The sequence below is a fragment of the Mesoplodon mirus genome, assembly GCF_964341445.2.
Source record: "Mesoplodon mirus genome assembly, chromosome: 11".
Lineage (NCBI taxonomy): Eukaryota > Metazoa > Chordata > Mammalia > Artiodactyla > Ziphiidae > Mesoplodon > Mesoplodon mirus.
Window position 1 is genome coordinate 21,088,374 of NC_138987.1, and position 14,093 is coordinate 21,102,466.

The following is a 14,093-nucleotide window of genomic DNA, read 5'->3' on the forward strand; positions in this document are numbered from 1 at the left end:
TTTAGATTTCATTAGTTGTTTTTTTGTTTTTTGTTTTGTTTTGGCAGTACGCGGGCCTCTCACTGTTGTGGCCTCTCCCGTTGCGGAGCACAGGCTCCGGACGCGCAGGCCCAGCGTCCATGGTTCACGGGCCCAGCCGCTCCGCGGCATGTGGGATCTTCCCGCACCGGGGCACGAACCCGTGTCCCCTGCATCGGCAGGCAGACTCTCAACCACTACACCACCAGGGAAGCCCTAGATTTCATTAGTTTTTATCTAATGTCCTTTTTCTGTTCCAGGATCCCATGGAGTATACCACATTACAGTATAATCATCTTCTTAGGCTCCTTTTGGCTGTGAGTTTCTCAGACTTTCCCTGTTTTAGATGACCTTGACAGTTTTGAAGAGTACTGTTCAGCTGTTTTGTAGAATATCCCTCAACTGAGATTTGTCTGATGTTTTTCTCACGATTAGACTGGGGTTATAATTTTGGGGGAGGAAGACCATAGAGGTGAAGTGCTATTCTCATCACATGATACTATCGACGTAATTTATGATTGCTGAAGTTAACTCTCAGTCTGTTGGGCCTGCTATAACAAAATACCTTAGACTAGGTGGCTGATAAACAACAGAAATTTATTTCTCACAGTTCTATAGGCTGGGAAGTCCAAGATCAAGGCCACTGCAGATTCAGTATTTGGTGAGAGTCCACTTTCTAGTTCACAGACTGCCTTCTCACTGTGTCCTCACACAGCAGAAGGGGAAAGGGATCTCTCTTAGGTCTATTCATGAGGGCTCCACCTTCATGGCATAAGCATCTCCCAAAGGTCCCACCTCCAAATACCATTACACTGGGGGTTAGGTTTCAACATATGAATTTTAAGGAAATCCTTGTTCTTGGAATCTAAATCACGCATTTGCTTATGCAAATGTTATATATATATATATATATATATATATATATATATATATATATATATATATGTGTGTTGTCCATTTGGCAAAGTAATAGCAAAAGAAAAGGAAACAACCCAAGGATCCACACAGGACTGAGTGATCATATATCCAACAGAAGTACTACAACTATTAAAAATAAAGGAAGATCTTTAGATATGGAAAAACCTCCAAAATAAAATACATTGACGTACATTTGCAAAAAGACACACTGGAAATTTAAATTATGGTCTATTTTCTACATTATTTTATGTTCTTATATTTGAAAGATAATTTTTAAAACATAATAATTGAGACCATAAAGACAGAAAACAGTAAGACACTGATGAGAAACTAAAGTAATTAAACAAGAAGGGCATTAGACTGCAGTGGCAGTAAACAAACCACAACCTAAGCCACACTCAATACACTTGAATCTGAGGAAATGAAACTGAAGAACCAACGATCACAGCCAACCACCTAGGCTTTCCTAAATAACGTAACTGCTGAAGCTATAGCCAATCAAATAATTTCCTTGCTTTGCTTCCATGCCTTCTCCATGAAAACCTCCACCCTAGCTCCTGTTGGTGGAGCACTCCTAACCACTTCTGGCTTGGCTCTGCCTGATTCAAGTCAATGTATGCTCAAATAAAGTTGAAAATTTTAATGTGCCTCAGTTTACCTTTTAACAAAACAAACTAAAAAAGCAAGACAAAAACATTCATTAAAGGGAAAAGTAAATAAGTGGAACAGAAGACTTTTATACATCAACTTAAGAAAACTTCCCCCCAAACACGATTAAACTAGCAAATCCAAAATAGAATAAAAAGGGAGAAAAAATAAGACGGAATGATGAAAGTTTTAATCATTTTGCCTTTACCTTAAATTTAAATCCTAGAACAATGACTCTAAAACTCAAGAATTACTTGGAATGTTTTTAAAAAAAAAAAAACCAAACCCAGAGTATCCAATTCAGTTGCTCTGGGACAGAGCTTGAGATTTTACACACACACACACACACACACACACACACACACACACACACACACGCTCTCACACAGGCTTCTAGCTTTTCTTTTTTTTTTTAAATCAACAAGAGTGCTTCTGAAGCTCAGGTTAAGGCCACTGACCTATAATAACATAAGATAATAAACAAAAACCTAATAATAAACAGTAAACATCTAAGCAGATTTTATGACAAAGGAAAAAACCAAACCAGTTTCTTCTCTTGATGGATAAGTTGTATTACCTGTTATTCTATTTTGACTTCAGAAAACCTGAGTCACATACAAAAGTCATTAAGAAGGAAAGCAAATATTGCCTAGACTGTTAAGATGTCAAAGAAATGGTATAGCACAAGCCTGAAGAAGGGAAACAGGGTAAATGGTTACACGAAAAATTTGGCTGGCCCTAAGGAAAAGCTTATCAATGTGTTCATCAGGAAGATTACGACAATTTTATCCCTAATGATCATTAGATAAGAAACAACGATGAATATCCTAAATTATTTAGTCCACTAGTCTATACTATTCCCTTCCTGCCAATATACCTAAAGGGTATAACATACACCCATTAGTAACACTAACTCACTAACACACTGATTCTCAAATTCGGTGGGAGAGGCATATTAGAAAATCCAGGAGGTATGTACGGGTTAAAAAGCCAGAGATGATTTTGATTCAATTGTCCTTGTGAACTACTTATTTAGACATTCATCAACCTGAAGGAATGGATCTGCAAAACAATTCTAGTACCATAACCAAGTTTTTCCCGCTATAATACAGAGTCATAAAAATAACTGCTAACTGTGAGTGCTCACTAGGTGCAAGGTACTTTGCAAAGTGCTTTATACGTATCATTTAATTTCTACAACACTATGAAGTAGGTTCTGTCATTCCCAATTTTATAGAAGAAACTGACCCTTAAGAGTTTAAGTAACTAGCTCAAGATCACATAGTTATCAGTTATTACTTGGGGAAGCATTATTATCTGATTTCTCAAATAAATCTGATTTTTCAAATGAATCTAGTTTTTATCACACACTTACTATATCAGAGATACAATTTAAAACTCAATTTTACTGATAAAAACCTAAATAAAATGTCTTTCATTTTAAAAGTAGACCATAAAGCAGCTTTTATTTAATTACAGTAATTCCAATGAAAACATATCTCCTGGTCAACTGTATACATAACTATCAGGGTAACAGGAATGACATTAAATGCAGTTCTGAGTGCAATTCTGTAATTTATTTTAATGAATTTAAGTTTAGTACTATACAGTTAAACAGCTGGATTTCATTAAGGATGAAATTTTATCCAAATCTTACTCTTGATATTGACCAATGTTTTTAGACCTTTAGAAATAGATATTTTATTTACATATAGATATTGTAATTTTAGATTCTAATTTGTCTAAAAGATAACAATCTTTGAAGATTACAGCCCTTTTCTCTCCATTTTCACTAACAAGTTAGTACAGCTCACGTGTAATTAAAAAGGCCCAGTAATACCAAATTATTGCCCCTCCAAACTGGCCTACCAACTGCATCCAAATTACTCTCATACAAACAGCCTACATGGCCTACATGTAGCACCAACACTCAAAACTTTTAATGGCTTTTTATTTTCTACTATATCAACATTAATTCTTGACCCTTTCTAGGTCATAACTAATCTGACCCTAATTTACTAATTCAGTGTTGTTTCTCCTAATTCCATCACTTCACTCACTCAATTAAACAATACATAATATGGGGGAAATACCAAAATTTAAAAAGCATGGTCCCTCTGTAGCACAAAGACAGACAAAAGGGTAGAGGATCTGTAAGTAATTAATTACAATACAATACAATGTATTAAGTACTACAGTAGACATAAATGCTATAGCAGAACCACCATAACTCTGCCAGAATGGATCAAAGAAGACTTCAGAGGAAGTGACATTTGTCCTCAAAAATGAGGATTTCTCTCCAACTGTCACAGCACTGTAATATCCACACACCAGTTTCCTCATCTTTGTATTCTAGCACTGACCACAGTGATGGTACAGAGGAGGCATGCACTTCAGACATGGATGCACGGATGGACGGATGGATGGAAGGAAAGAAGAACAGAGGGATAAAAAGACAGACACAAACCATCAACAGGTGAATGAATAAAGAAAATGTGGTATGTATATATATACAATGGAATATTACTCAACCATAAAAAAAGAATGAAATATTGTCATTTGCAGCAACATGGATGGACCTAGAGATTATCACACTGAGTGAAGTCAGAGAAAAGACCAATATTCTTTTGTAGCACTTATGTGTGGAATCTAAAAAATAATGCAAATCAATTTATTTATAAAACAGAAGCAGATTCAGACACAAAAAACAAACTTATGGTTACCAAAGAGGAAAGGGGGGGTAGATAAATTAGGAGTATGGGATTAACAGATACACACTACTATATATAAAAGAGATAAACAACAAGGATTTACTGTATAGCACAGGGAACTATATTCAATATCTTGTAATAACCTATAATGGAAAAGAATCTTTAAAAGTATATATGTAGGGCCTCCCTGGTGGCGCAGTGGTTGGGAGTCCGCCTGCCGATGCAGGGGATACGGGTTCGTGCCCCGGTCTGGGAGGATCCCACATGCCGCGGAGCGGCTGGGCCTGTGAGCCATGGCCGCTGGGCCTGTGCGTCCGGAGCCTGTGCTCCGCAACGGGAGAGGCCACAACAGTGAGAGGCCCGCGTACAGAAAAAAAAAAAAAAAAAAAAAAAAAAAAAAGTATATATGTAATTGAATCACTTCACTATACACCTGAAACATAATATTGTAAATCAACTATACTTCAAAAAAAAGACATATATATAAAGAATGAATAATTGTTAGATTAAAATAGGGTAAAATTGGAAGTAGTAATTCAGATGAGGCATTCCAAAATCCTGACATGTGAAAGTGGCAACAGAAAAAGATAAATCTAAAAGATGTTTAGGAAATAAAATTAACAAGATTGGGTGTGACTGACTGGACTAGAGGGAGAAGAGCATAACAGAAAAACATAAGAAGCTGCCAAAGGTTTTGGCTTAAGTGACTAGGCTGATGGTGGCGCATTCACTGTGGCTGGAAATAGAGGTAGGGGGGTAATAAAAGAGTTCAGCTCTGGTAAGGGAGCGCCAAGAGGCAATAATACCTGGGAGATAGCTAGAAAAGAACTAAGAAAAAGAGATCTGGATTAGAAATAAAGATATGGAGATCATCAGCATATAGGTGATAAGAACAAAGCACTAAATACAGATGAGAATGCCCAGGGATCATGTAAAACATGAGAAGAGGAGCCAAGGACAGAACATTCCAGACAACCAAAGCTGCCATTATTTCTACCCATTAAAGTATATTTTTATAACGTACAATGACTAACACAATGCTGAGGACATGACAAATGCTTTAAAAGTACTGTTTACATCTCTGAATTAACTGAAAAATCATATTTATTAAGTATAATAAAGCCATAGATAAAAAATCATTTCTTAAAAATAATTCAGTAAGATGGGCTCAAGGGCCTAACGTCTGCTTAAGGAATCCAAAACTTACTTCAAAAATCAACAAAAAGCTTCCTTCTCACCAGAAATAGCAATACAAATCAGTAATTAAAATATTAAAACCGGGCCTCCCTGGTGGCGCAGTGGTTGAGAGTCCGCCTGCCGATGCAGGGGATACAGGTTCGTGCCCCGGTCTGGGAGGATCCCATATGCCGCGGAGCGGCTGGGCCCGTGAGCCATGGCCGCTGGGCCTGCGCGTCCGGAGCCTGTGCTCCGCAACGGGAGAGGCCACAACAGTGAGAGGCCCGCATACCGCAAAAAGAAAAAAAAAAAAAAAATTAAAACCTGGAAGTATATTATACTTCAAAAGTTTATTTTATAAAATACTTAAAAATATGTATTAATTTAAAGGATAATACCTCTAAATTTGGAGTAAGAGCTTCAGTGTTATTACCTGATAATTTTTCACAAGTATTAATACCAATTTTAACCAACTTTTGTTTATATCATTTAACATTAACACACACTAATAACAAATATTAACCATCAATTGTAAAAATAGCAGGATTAAATATATGATAAGACCAAAGTGAGTTAGTAACGAATATAGTGAAAGAAAAATTATTCTTGGGTCCTTTTCCCATTGTTTACAATTATGCATACAAAATTTAGAGTATTCTTGAAAGTATTTACACTAACAAGAATGTGCTATTAGGGCTTCCCTGGTGGCACAGTAGTTGGGAATCCGCCTGCCAGTGCAATGGACACGAGTTCCAGCCCTGGTCCGGGAGGATCCCACATGCTGCGGAGCGATTAGGCCCGTGCGCCGCAACTGCTGGGCCTATGCTCTAGAGCCCACGAGCCACAACTACTAAGCCCACGCGCCTAGAGGCCGTGCTCCACAAGAGAGGCCACCGCAATGAGAGGCCAGTGCACTGTGGCGAGGGGTGGCCCCTGCTCGCTGAAACTAGAAAAAGCCCGTGCTCAGCGAGGACCGAACGCAGTCAAAAATAAAATAAATAAAAATTTTAAAATGTACTATTAAAAAAAAAAAGAGATTTTGTTAACCTTTTAAACTCTTACCACAAACAAAAGAAAGCAAACCTTCTTTCATTGTTTTTCACTTTAATGGACTACCCTTAGGTCAAGTCAATAACGTTTTTTTTAAATCTGAATAAGAGATAATAACAATACTAATGTGAAATTTATATAAGGATCAGTTTTTAATATAAAAATGACAAAAATGTACAATTTGGTCTGGTATTTCCATTTTTCAGTGGTACACAGCCACATATAAAGTGTGCAACTTCAAAGATCAAAATTACACTTTAGTTAATTAAAAAATGCAATACCAAACCAAAACCCAGTAAGTACTTATACCTGTATAAATATAGACATAGGTTTTATCTACCTTAAGGCAAATTTTTCCCCAATACTGAAGCAATCTACACAGTATGTATCTGGCGCTATCTTCCTTTTTATGACACATGCTCAAATAATGTGAACTAATTTTAACATATTAAAAAAATCAAAATAAAGACAATTTTCACTTATCCCGATATGTCATGGATTTATAAATCTACCTCCTTAAATACAGTATTCAATATCATGTGTCACTGCAGAATGTCATGGATTTATAAGTCTAATCCTTAAATACCGTATTCAATATTATATGTTACTGCAGAACATAACATTATTTATAGTAGGCACCCCACCTGTTAGATTTACAGATAGACGTCTACTGATTTTCCAAGCTGGCCAAAAGAGAAAGGAAAACAAGATAGCAAAGGTAAGCGACACTCAAATACATTCAATACATTTTTCTGGTCCTTGGCAATTCCTCTTTTCAGGTCAAATATTTTGCAGATATCAAAGTAACTGACAACGGGAAGGGATAGTTAGGGAGTGTGGGATTGACAAGTACACACTGCTATATTTAAAAAGGATAACCAAGAAGGACCTACTGTATAGCACAGGGAACTCTGCTCAATGTTTTGTGGCAGCCAGGATGGAAGTGGAGTCTGGGGGAGAATGGATACATGTATATTATGGCTGAGTCCCTTTGCTGTGCGCCTGAAACTATCACAACATTGTTAATTGGCTATACTCCAATACAAAATAAAAAGTTAAAAAAAAAAAAAAAAGCCTGGGAGCAAAATAATGACAAAGAATTCACTAGTGACAGTAAGAATTTTTGGTTCAGACATTTTTGTAAAAAGTCAGTCTAATAGGTCCTCTCATCACCAGTCAAAGAAATTGGCAACACTGTAGGTTGAACGCAAGTTATACCAGGTTTTCTATTGTAGGCAGTTTTTTACCTCACAAATACTATATAAAGCACATATAAAAATGCCATAAACCTACTGTTTATCTTCATCATTTCAAATGCAAAATGCCACAATCATTTTACAAAATGCATTTAAAATAATTTTTCTATTTAAAAGTTTAAGCAAAAATTATACATTCAAAATTCAAAGAAGTCAAAACTATTTTTCCTTCACATGTATGAAAGGGGGCAACTTTTAAAATACATAAAATACTCTGAAGACTATTTTATAAGCTGCATTTAACATATAATGTCTCTTTTCTACAATACAGCAATACATTCACTGTAATTACACATCATGGAGGTATAAAAGCTATATAAATGAATGCCATGACATGATGCTATAATTTTTATTAAGACTAGAGAACAGTAATAAAGATTCAAAATGTAATGCCCTATAAATATTCAGTATTATTAGACAATAACAAAGAAAATACCACTGCAAAAATTTTGTGTTCATAGAAAATTTTTTTATATTAAGGAACATCATCATTTTCACTTTTGAATATCCATCTCAGAAGCCATTATAGTTCCACCGTTCACAATAAAATATTTGCAGTTTTTTAGTTAGTACTATTTCACCAATAAAGGAAAAGGAGAAAAATATTGCTGAAAATAAGGGAAAAAACAAAAGCCTTGATAGAGTAAATTATTTTATATGCCATCTCTTTCCACCATAATCGTAGGACTAAACAAGTAACTGAAAACTAAATATATCAACATTTATATATTTTAAAATCTTAGTCAACACAGCTATTTTGTACTACAGAAAAGATAAAATTTAATTTTTCTATTTTAGTAAAACCAATGACTTATTAGAACAAGATTGCTCGTGTACAAAGCTACCACACTGGAGCTCTACCATACACTGAATTAATTAATTAATTAGAATTAATTACTCTAATTTCATCTTTCCTTACTATGTATCTTTTTCCTTCAGGTAACCAGAGTACATTTCACAAGCTGCACTATTTCAAATACCTCACACTAAAAGTGACTTTAATGGGCCTGAATCCAAGGATGAGGATAAATTACACATTTTATAAAAGCTTCTTTGAGTAACAGGCAAATTAGGATATTAATGAGACTTTAATTCTTTTTTTCTTTTAAACAAGACTTTAATTCTTCACATACTCTTTTCACTGATTGTAAAAGTAATGTGAAAATTTGAAAAATAAAAAAATGTATTTTTATTCATCCATAAGTCTCACCACCCAGAAATCTTTGTTAACTTTTTGGCAGATTTCCTTCTAGTGAGAATAAAACTTCAGGTATCTAATTAGACACTAATTAATATGTGGTGGAAAAAAATCAGTGTATCCTCAATATGACCTTTCGATAAATAAATAAAACATCGATTACTTATGGTATGACCTGTTAATTTCACAAAGAATTGAGGGAGTCCCTCAATTCAGAGACTGGTCCCTAAACTGAAATCCCTTTCACAATTTTTATAGTGTCAACATTTTAATGGTAACAAGCAGCAAGACATGACTGTTCTTACAATGACATCAACAGTAATGGCCCAAATATCAAACAGGCTTTACTTTTCTTTCCATTCATATTCCAATGTTTTTATTTTCGCTGTTAAAAAATCAATAATAAATTATATTTGCACAGTAATTTTAAAACAGCTTAAATTCAAAGACTGTTATTTTCTTTGAAGCCCAGCACTCAAACTATTAGTGTTCCTGACCTATGAGATAATTTACCAAAAAGGTTATCACCTTTAATTCCGACAATCTCTCTTATTAAAAAAAAAAAAGAATATTCCTTAAATATAGTCACATTTTTTCTTTTGTTCCAACCCGTTGTTTATGGAAGTATGCAGATGCTAGGATTACATTACAAAGACTGAAATGACTTCATTAACAAAGCAACATGTCAACATTAAATAAACCAACTACTTAATCTCATAAAAGAACTGAACAAAGCCAATGATATTAATGTTAGCAAATTTTTTTCTTAAAATGTGGCTGAACCTTATTTCTAGCTTCAAGGAAGGCTTTCCTTTACTCAAGGCATCAAAGATCTTAAATCCCATTCATTTTCTTCTGTCCAATGGTCAAAAAAATAAGTCTAAAATACAGTAACTCAGATTTGTTAGTCTAGCCTTCTTACGCAAGCGCCTTTTAAAAGAAATCCTTCAACAAAGCCTCGAGAAAGAATCAGCAAAGTTAGAGGAAAGAATTGTCTAAGTCAAGCATTTCCTGATAAGTGACAGAAGGTCTAGCGGCTGCCAGGGATACACTTTGCTGACCCCAGGAATAGTCAAAACTCAAAACAAAATTTGCCACTTTTTTATCTAAAAAGTTAATTTGGCTAATAAGTAAAGAGCTGATAATCCATGACCAACGACGTGTCTCTGGTGGACACATTAATATAAAGAAGGAGCGCCAGGGATTTCAGCTAAGTGCTTTTGCCATTTCTGCAGAAGAAAAGCTAATTGTTAATGGCCATGTGACATTATAAGATCCCAGAAAGGAAAGGGTGGGAGGAAGAAAGAGGAGTTCAAGGCAGTTCAGGGTCAGAACAAGCTCAGACATCCTGTCATTAGCAAACGTTCCCCAAGCTGAAGGCAAAATACTGCTTACCCGAAAACGAGTGGGTGAGACGTACGGGGAGAACGAGGGGGAAACCACTGGAGAGTCAGTGTGGCAGGGAGGGGGTGATGGGAGGGAGCGAATCTGGAGCTATCCAGCTGAACTGGGGAGCAAAACCATCGGGCACAAAAACCCTGAGAAAAGCCACTGCGACGGAGACGACAATACTTGGCAGCCCCCCCCCCGCCCCATCTGCCCCTCCCCATCGGTTCTTTGGGTTTCCCACATTCCCTCCACCTCTGCTCTGACCCACACTCAGGGGTGTGACTCGCCAGCGGGAGGCTGCCCTGATCTTTGTCTCGGCCGGCTCCTCACGCGAGTGCTCCTCCTCCTCCCGCTCCCCACCCACGCACACCCCCGGCGTCTCCAAGGAGCTGGAAACGCGGTGGCCACCGCCGCTTCCTCTCCCACCTCTCGCGGACCTGCGCCCCTTCCTTCCCCTCGGAGTTGCGCCGCCCGCCCTCGCAGCTCCACCCCCGCCGAGGGGACCTTTGTGTCTCGGGGGACTTTCTGCCTCCTCCCCTCCTCGGCCTCGCGGGGAGACCGGCCTCCCCCGGAGACCAAAGCGGCAGCAAGCGCGGAGGCGGCTGCGGCGGCTGGAGGCGCCTCTCGCGAAGGAGCCCGAGCGTCAGACACTCACACCCCACCCCACGCCCGGAAATGCCCGGGCGACCGGGGTCCGAAGTGGACCCGAGGGGCGACAAACACAAGCGAGCCCCCTGCGCCGCGCCGCCCTCCTCAACCTCCCGGCCGGGCCTGAGCCGCCCGCCCCGGCCCCCAGTCCCAAGCACCCTCCGGCCGCTCTCAGCCCAGGGTCGGCGGGGCAGCAGGGAAAGCCCCGAGCGGCCGCCAGCCGCCAACTCACCAGCAAGTGCGGGGGCCGCGTCCCGAGAGCTGGCGAGGCGAGGCGCACAAGCAAAGCGGCTCCTCCAACGCCCGCGGCGACCGGATGCAGGTCCGGGTCCCAGCGGCTGGCAGACCCGAGGCGCCTCCGAGGCGCAGGCCTCCGCCGCCGCAGCAGCCTTCCAGCTCACGCCGAGGGTCCAAGCCTCCGGGAGGGGCCACGGGTCCCTCACGCGTTGTCAAGCCCCCCGGACAACATGGCTCCCGGGCTGCCGAGCCGCGCAGGCGGCCCACTAATCCCCTTGGAGGAGCCGCGGCGGGAGTGAGGCGGGCAGGGAGGCGCCGACGCCCGGTTGCGGCGGTCCGGCCGGACACGGGCTCCTTCTTCTCTGGGGCCGGGCCGTGCGAAGCTGAGGAGACGCTCGCTGCGTATGCGTCGCTTTTTCACTCGGCGGCTGCGGACTGACGCCTCCGCCTGTTCCCCCGGGGAGAGCGAGCGAGAGAGAAAAAACACTTTTTTTATTGAAATGATCCAACCAGCAGCGGCGGAGAAAGGCGACCGGCCTCAGCAGCTTCCCCCACCCCCTCTTGAGCAGCTCGCCGCAGGCAGCGCGACCCCTGCCGGCGGCGGCGGGGGGCGGGGCCGGGGCGGGGCCTAGAGGGCGGGGCGGGGTATCCCCGGGAAACCCCCCACCCCGAGATGTAGGGCCTCAGTCTCCCTTGCCCGGCTTCTGGAGTGGCTGGAGGGCGGTGGGAGAGGTGAAGAGACCCCCGCCAGGGTGAGAAGGTTAGTCAGTGCCTGTCTACGGCGACTGGGGAAGAAATTATCTGAATAGTTCAGCCCCTTCATCTTCCACCCCCCCCGACAAAACAAAAACTGTTGCTTAAATTATCCAAGTAATTAATTATGTAATTTAGATACCATTGCCGCAGCTCTCTATTGGTTCTCTAGAAAGTTGATGTCAAAGGGCCCACACCTGAGCTTGATTGCTGCAAGTTGTCTCCTTTATTGTGGGTGGCTGGGTGGGTAGCAGGGCAGTATTCACTCACACAGGCAGCATTTATTCATTTAAACTACAAACTTCTTTGTATTATGTTCTTGACAATATACTAAGTCCTCAGAGGACGGAGAGTCTCCCTGGGATGAAAAATACTCCATAAGCAATTGTAATAAAAATCTGAGCTTTATATGAAGGGAAATAGAAGGTGCTATGAGAACAGAAAGGAACTTCTGTTGCAGAGTTGGTTAGGTTTTGTTTTCTTGGAGGAGGGGGGCCGCCCGAGAGGTTGGCCCAGTTTCTGTCAATGTTTTTACTTTCTTCTTTCCCAGAGGCTAAAGGCTAGTTCAGGAATGAACAGCGGAGTGAAAGTGAAGACAAACTGAAGTAATACTGACCCACTTTTTTCCACTAAAAAGGATAAAAGCATAAAGTAAACACAAACATAAACCCCTAGAGGGAGATAATGCAAGGACCAAAAAAAAAGAGAATGGAGACCGGATGTAGACAACCTAAACAAGAAAAAAAAAAATTAAAACCACGTAGAAGGCCTGGTGAAGTGAGATATGAATATTTTTCCATTGTAATACCTGGAAATAGACAATAAATTTTTAATGTAATTTCAAATCACATTTTGTCCTAAGGACTTCTGACAATTATCTTCTTGGATTCCTGGGTGAATCCTTTCCTCCTACAAATAATACCTGATGACTTCTCTTATTTTCTTGCACAAAATTGAATGTATCTACTGTAATATTCAACAATCATACAATCAATCAGACTTCTCCCATACCTCTAAAATTACCAGAATCCATAAGTTAGGAATATTTATGCTCTACACATATTTAACACTTGCTTATCAGACAAGAACACAAATATATAACAAGCTCTCCTTTAAAAAAACAAAAAACACTGTAATTGATGCTTTATAGATTTGTCCAAGTCAAAGCACTTTGTAATATGGCAAGAAGTAGCATCATTCAGAGATCTTCTAAAGTTGGAAAGACAGAAAAGTTGATATTTTTATAAGACCTACTTATATGCCAAGTATTTTTCACATACTTGTCTTATTTTAAAAGATAATTGTATGTCTTTTTTTGGACCCTTAGTAAATGTTAAAAATCATAATAAAAGTGAGTTTACAAAATGGCATCCTGAGTTTCACATTAATAATTCCCCCTTCTATCATTATATTGGAAATACTCCATTGGAAATCAAAAGATTGTTCTAATTGCCTCATCTAAAGCTGCTAAAGAGCACCTTTTCCTCTTCCTACATCTTTTATTACAATAATAACGACTTCATAATTAGAACTTAGGTGATGATTGTATCGATCTATTATTTATTCTTTCCATCAAAAAATATTTACTGAGCGCTCCTGATGTGCCAAGCATCGTTCTAGGCACCAAAAATACAGAATTGGATAAGACCGACAAGGTATAGCCCTCATGGAACTGTTTGCTAGTGGTAGAAACAAGCAATAAACATGTAACTCACTTAAGGAATTCATAAGATAACTCATAATCATGAGAAATCTAATGAAGAAAATGAAACAGTAATGGAAAAGAAATTGAGGGGAGGGACAGGGTAGGTGGGGAGAGACAGGATAGGTGGTGAGGTCAGGAAAGCCTTGATTATCAGCAGAGGCTGAAAGGGTTCTTTCTTTGTATCAACTTGGTAAATGATTCAATCAAGAAGAGATCACATGAAAAAAGAAATTGTGGTATTTACATACAATGGAATATTATTCAGCCATTAAAAAAGAAGCAAATGATGCTCCGCATGGATGAATCAGGAGAACGTTACACTAAGTGAACTTAGCCAGTCACAGAAGGACAAATACTTCATGATTCCATTTATATGAAGTATGACA

The 14,093-nt window shown here is 39.5% G+C and overlaps 1 protein-coding gene across 2 annotated transcripts in view; it reads right to left on the reverse strand.

The window, feature by feature from the left end:
* Nucleotides 1-11,702, reverse strand: part of CDK17 (cyclin dependent kinase 17) — a 99,480-nt gene extending 87,778 nt beyond the window's left edge. For both annotated transcript variants that reach the window (XM_082634976.1, XM_082634977.1), the window contains exon 1: nucleotides 11,245-11,702. The gene's annotated coding sequence lies outside the window, so the exon portion shown is untranslated. The remainder of the gene's footprint in view (nucleotides 1-11,244) is intronic.
* Nucleotides 11,703-14,093: the final 2,391 nt, after the last annotated feature.